This window comes from Macaca fascicularis, chromosome 13 (genome assembly GCF_037993035.2).
Source record: "Macaca fascicularis isolate 582-1 chromosome 13, T2T-MFA8v1.1".
NCBI lineage: Eukaryota > Metazoa > Chordata > Mammalia > Primates > Cercopithecidae > Macaca > Macaca fascicularis.
The window spans coordinates 91,544,077-91,550,905 of NC_088387.1; the positions used below are offsets into that span (position 1 = coordinate 91,544,077).

Here is a 6,829-nt window from a genome sequence, read left to right on the forward strand (position 1 = left end):
AGCTGTTTAGAGGACTGACTCTGGCTCTGAGCCCTATTATGTCTGGCATATATTCCTCTCCATTCCTACTAACTCACTCCTTAGACATTTTAAGCGAAACGTAGACATTAAATTGTCCCATGGCATTCAGAATTAGAAGTTGATAATCTGTGCTCTAGGATCACTGGCCACCTGTTCCATCTTTTTGCTGTTGTTGTTTTTTATTAAGTCAAGGATAGTACTCAATCTTTTTCTAAATAAGAACCATCTTGAGCTTCAAAGTTAACCTTCAGCTGGAAAGTTAAAACTAAAAATGGTATACCTGTGAACAGTCTTGCTTATTCAACTTCAATTTGATTCTTTACAGATAGTTTTAGAGACAGCTATTTTCACATTTCTATCCTAAATCTGTTGCACTTTTTGTGTTTTGTATAAATGGTGAATCTTTTCAGTGCTGTTTATCTCTCCCAATGAATACTGGTTCTCTGGATCTTCAAAACAAGTGTAATTTTCTAGATAGAATAGAAATATGTCAACATGTTCCAAAATTTGACTTTAATACATTAATAGATCACTGAAAATCTGAATAACAGTATGCACTTGCTGAGGCTGAAGTTAAAAAAGAAGCAATGTGAAATTTAAATCACAGCTCTTGGAACTCTCACATATAAAAATGAATAGCTGCAAGTGCCTACCTATTAACAGTACTTATCTACTATGTCTATATTTTACTGATAATTTCTACAATTTAAAACCATGGAAAGTTAAGGCTGAGTACATGTTAATTTCAAGCTTCTTCAGTGAAAACATCTGAAATTTGCAAGGAATATTTTTCATATAATGCATTAAAAATAAAAGGAAAAGTAACTTTGCTACTATATTGAGCTTCCTAGCAAGTGTGATAAACATTGACCTCTACTGGATCTGGCAACATCTTGATACTTCAAGGACATCATATTATAATCACACTGGCCCTTCAGCATCCTGAATATTTCCTTCGTGAGAGATGCCAAGTGTGGTGTAGGGCATGCTGTCGTTTATTCTCTAACATTCAGTCTACTCATCTCCCGTAGCACAGAAGCAGAGCCTTTAGGATACTGACCTGAGCTAATCATGGCAACCCTATATCCCTTACTGGTGACTGGTTCAGGAATAAGTTCACCACTCAATTCGGGACAATGATATATGAGAGGTGTATGTCTAGGACTTCTAGAGAAAGTTGCCTTGCTCCCAAGAGAAAGTCCTAAGAAAATCACATACAGAAAGCCACAAGAAAACCACATACAGCTGACATCATAGAGGTCAGAATGGAGACAGAAGGTACCAGGACCTTGCTCAGATGGCTGGGTGCCAAAATCTAACCTTTAAACGTACCCTATTGCTAACATTGTGGCTGTGTCAATGCATTTCCTTACCTTTCAACCTGGTTTGAATCAGGTTTTTGGCTATAAGCAGTTAAAGTACTCTAACTGATGCAGTATCAACTGGTGGGAGTTAATCATCAATTACAACTTACAGGAGAAATTCTGGCATTTTCTATTTTTGAACAGGCTTTCCATTTATTTTGAGTGTTCTATTTACCTTCTACTGTTACCCTAACAGCATGCAAATCTCTGACTGATATATATGTGGACCCTAAGGAAGCATTTCTCCAGTATCACCTTAAAGATTCATACTTTATTTCAAAGTACATTTTGGTTCATGAGGTCAAGTCCCTTTTAGGTGACTCAATGCCTTTCATCCTAAAAAGCCAATGCCGAGAAATGGACTTTTCTTAAGTGAAGAGTTGGGGTTCATAACAACTACAGACAGTCCTACATGTGGGCCTTCAAGATCATTTGAAAAAAGTAGAAGGCTGTTTTCTCTGTGCTTCATATTTAGATATAAAAGTTATTTTATATTAGCATTATCACTTACTTTTTTCATGTGATACTTTATTTCTCTGAATTCGAAAAAAACATTTCCCTTATTACAAAAGGTAACAGAAGTTACTGTAGATAAGTGAAGAAAATGCAAGTCAAGTCTACAGAAGAAAAAAACTGGAATCATACCAACTGATTTCCTTTAAGGTATATATCCTTCCATTTGTTTATTCCTCCCCAAAGTACAGGTGATACTTATACACATAGGAAATGGATATTGTTATAAACAATTGTATCCTCAAAATTTATGTTGATGCCCTAACCCCTAATGTGACTATACTTGGAGATAAGCCTTTAAAGAGGTAATTAAGATTAAATGAGGCAAAAAAAGTGAGGCCCTGATCCAGTACGACTGATGTCCTCATAAGAAGAGGAGGGGACACCAGGAGTGTTCATGTCTAAAGAATATCATGTGAGGACACAGTGAGAAAGTGGCCATCTGCAAGCCATGAAGGAGAGTCTTTAGGAAAAACTGACCCTGCCAACACATGATCTTGGTCTTCTGGCCTCCAAAACAGTGAGGAAATAAATTCCTTTTGTTTAAGTCACTCAGTCTCAGTCTGTGTTATTGTGTTATGGCCTCTCCAGCAGACAAATACATATATAACATATGCCTTGGAAAAAAAAAATCTAGAAATGGAACCATACTATAATACTGTTGTATAATTAATTTTTCGTGCATCTTTCCATTGATGCCATTAAAGACTTTCTAAAACATGTTATGGATGCACAATATTTGATTATATAGATATCACATATAAAGTTGTTTTCATATTTCTAAGTTGTTTCCACAAAAGTCACGTTTAAATAGATACCTTCATAACAAGAATATGAACACCTTAACTAAAAAGGATATGAACACCTTAATAAGCTTTAGCTACATATTGGAAACTGACCAGAAACATCAATTTAAATGCACACCAAGAATGTATAATAGTGCTTTCCTTTTCACACTTTTACTAATGCCTGGTATTGTAATTTTAAGAAATTTGCCCAAGTATATCATTTTGTATATTTTTTTTCTTTTTCTTTTTTGAGATGGAGTTTTACTCTTGTTGCCCAGGCTGGAGTGCAATGGCGCAATCTCAGCTCACTGCAACCTCCACTTCCCGGGTTCAAGTGATTCTCCTGCCTCAGCCTCTCGAGTGGCTGGGATTACAGGCACGCGCCACCACGCCCGGCTTTTTGTATTTTTAGTAGAGACGGGGTTTCACCACGTTGGCCAGGCTGGTCTCGAACTCCAGACTTCAGGTGATCCACCTGCCTCAACCTCCCAAAGTGCTGGGATTACAGGGGTGAGCCACCACGCTCGGCCTCATTTTGTATTTTTATGTCTTTGATGAGAAAAAATAAGCTTATTGGAAAAACACAGTAGTAATATAATGTATTTGTCATCTTCTTAGGGCTTGGCAAGAGTTCTTTACCCTCTACCATATATATAGTAAATGTTTTCTACATACTTATTTTGCCATATAGCCACTCTTGGGTTTACTTTGTTGGATTTGCTCCTCTGTAAATGCAGCTTCATTTTCTTTATCCATTTTCTATAAGTTGTTTGTCACCATCTAGTCAATTTGCAAAGTCCCTTCTTTATCACAGATTATTAGTCCTCTGTACACTGTGTGGCAAGTATTTTTATAAGTCCATTATCTATCGACTTCATAGCATCTTTTCCAACATGTGTGTGTGTCTAGTCAAGAAAATTTCTGTTATAGCTTCTGGATTCCTAGTCTTGTCTGTCAGTCCCTAAATTATACATGTATCCTTTATTTCTCTGAAAGATGAAATACGTTTTTTTCTTTTAGCTTTATAATCCAGCTTTACTTTCTTTCAAATAGATATCAGTTTTTCAAGCAAAACAACTCTTTTCTCCTTGTATTGAAATACCAACTTGGTAAACTATACTTGGCTTCTCCTGGGAAACTGTTTTGCAATACAAACTTGAAGAGCATTTAATTCAATTCCAAAACAAAGACCTTATACGCTTCCCAAAAAACCTGTCCTGCAATTGTATTTGCATATATTTGCATAACAATTTTGGAAGAATTGGCAATTTTCTATCGTCTTCTCATCCAAGAAAATGGCTTCTCTTTCCATTTGAGCAAATGCTCAAATCTTATTTTATGTCTTCTAATAAATTTCAGTTTTCTTCACATAGCTTCTGTGACCTTTTTAAAAAAATTTATTCCTAAACAATTTCATAATTTTTGTCACATAATTGTGAATAGAACATAATTGTGAATACAACATGTGTTTCTATTTCTGTTTTAAGGTAATCACTGCTAGAATAGGGACAAATCTATTGTTGTATGTTTATCTGCAGCCAACTTACAATTTTTTTTATTGTAATTAAACTTGTAGTAGACTTTTTGACCTTATAGATTGCAGCAAAAATGGTTTTATGGTCAATTTTACAGTCTTTTGGTAGTTTTATTACTTTCATTAACATTTACTTTAAAGTTTTGAATTTAAAATGTGGGTTTTAAAATGAGATCTTTAGCATATAAGATGCTTACTGCTGAGTTTTGGTAAAACTCATATTAAAGTAGTTAACTTCTATTTTATTTTCCTAGTGTTTATTAGGAATGGCTTGACTTTATCAAATATCTTTTCAGCATCTAACAGTAGAATTTTGTTTTAAAGAAAATATTAGTCAAAGACCTATATGAATCAAAGTCTTAGTAGTTAAAAGGAAAGAAGTGCAAAGAGAAATTGAAAAATAATAAAATTATAGCGTAGGCTTCACTATTTCTACCATAACTGAACAACTCCAGTAGATAAAAACTAGTTAAATAAAGGAACTGAATAGCTATTGATAAATTTGGCTTAATAGATTTATACAGACCTGTGAGAAAATATTTTAAATGGTCCATTTTTAAGGCATGGTAAGTCTAAGTACTGGCAGCCAGCCTGCGAACATAACAAACTGCATGGCTCATGTACCTAGAAGGTCACAATAAGCAAACAGAATGTAGAGGAGGGGTCAGCCTATAAAAGGGAAGAAAGTTTCGTTATTGGGAAATCGAAACTTAAGTGGAGAAGGGGACCAGGGTATAACCTTGGCGGATAAATGAAGGCGGATAATGAAACTTTGGTGACATCAGAGAAGATTGTAACCCCATAGTACTTGACCAGTGGGGAACTGGTGGAGGGACTTGTGTGCTAGGAGATAAATTATCTGCTGTAGCTGCCCTGGGTGTGCCTGCCCACCAGACACTCGATCTTGCAAGACGCTATTAAAAAGTCTCACTTTTGCTGTTCTTTGTGCCTCCAAGTCCATTCTTTGGGTTTGGATGGGTGAGTGTGTTTCTCACAGACCCATTTGATACTCAAAAATATTTTAAAGGTGTTAGTAACCATGAGCATTTATAAAAATCTGATTACTTACCTAGTGGCAAGACAATTTAAATACATTTTGCAAAAACTGAGACTTTATGATGCACATTCTGACATCGATTCCATAAAAATAATAAAATAATATTCCTCTTTTAATAAAAAGTTTAGATAAACCATGGATAAAAGATAAAAGGAAAATTACGAATTATCTAAAAAGGAATGAAAAAGAGAATCTATAGGATACAATGAAGACAGTAATAAAAAGAAAAATTTATGACCTTACATGCTTCATTACTAAAAGGGGAAAACTGAAAAAGAGGAACTACTCATATTGAAAATTAGAGGGAGAAAAAAAATTACTAAAGATAAAAAGCAGTACTTAATAAAATAAAACTAAAAAATAAATGCAGAAGTTAGTTATTTGATAAGATGAAGAAGATACTTAAACCCTATGGATCTGACTGAGGGGAAAAAGCATAAATATTTAAGATTACAAATAGTAAAGGAAACTAAAATCATAATACAGAAGAGTTTAAAGGATTATGAAAACATGAATCTACACATATGATAAAAATCACAAAGACTTGTATACAACATATACATGTGTAAATTCATGTACTCATAATCCTTTAAATTCATATACGTTGTTTTCAATATCATTTTTGAGAGAGGGCATTCAAAATTCAATGTGAAAACAAGAGCAGTAACAAAGTATATTTTATATTACTGTTGGGCCCAACAAATTTGTTTACAAGTTGCCAAAACCCCTGCAAATGAAACAATAAAAGCCTAAAAGAAGCATGAACATGTGCATAATCTACTAATTTGCTGGTCTTTGAAATAAATGAGACCAGAGACAGCATACTATTATAGTTTCTATGCTCTGATGTTAGGATTGAAGATGATTAATGATGCACATGGCTATTACTATTTATTGAGTGCCTCTGATGTGCCAGGCATTATTCATGCAACCAATTATCTACAGAGCACTCACTGTGCCAGTCACAGCTGTAGTCATCTGGGGCACATGGTTGAACAGAAAAAAAAAATGCTTGCCCTTACAGAGTTTATCAGTGCACACAGTCACTTTTAAGTATCGTAGGAGCCCTTGAGAGATTATTTCTTTTATAGTTGCAGAAACTGAGCCACAGAGAAGTCACTTGTTGAAGATCACAGTTAGTGGTCAGTTCTGTGTGACTCTAAAGCCTTTCCACTATGCTACTCTACTTTCTAAAAATGGCATACTAAGAGCAGGAGCTACAGAGTCAGACTGACCTGGTTTTGTACCCATCAAAACCATAGCAGACTGTTTAAATTACATTCTTGTAAATCTAGAAAATACACGATAACAATACAGATTAACCCTGTAAAAATACGCCCCAATATAAAGTCTAATGTTGTTAATCTCCCTACCATCTTTCTGTGTGATTTTGCTTATAACAGAGTTTACTACAATTTCTTTTCTCCATTGAGAGGAAAAGCAAATTTGGCTGAAGATGGGATATTATCAGTGAGGTAGGGGGCAAGCTGCTGTCTTCAGCAGTAAGACAACTAGAGAGTAGAAGGTGAATGTCTCTGGTTAAGTTACAGAT

At 34.8% G+C, this 6,829-nt stretch overlaps 1 protein-coding gene across 29 annotated transcripts in view; it reads right to left on the bottom strand.

The window, feature by feature from the left end:
* Positions 1–6,829, bottom strand: part of LCLAT1 (lysocardiolipin acyltransferase 1) — a 216,060-nt gene that overhangs the window by 11,958 nt on the left and 197,273 nt on the right. The gene's annotated exons all lie outside the window — the stretch shown is intronic.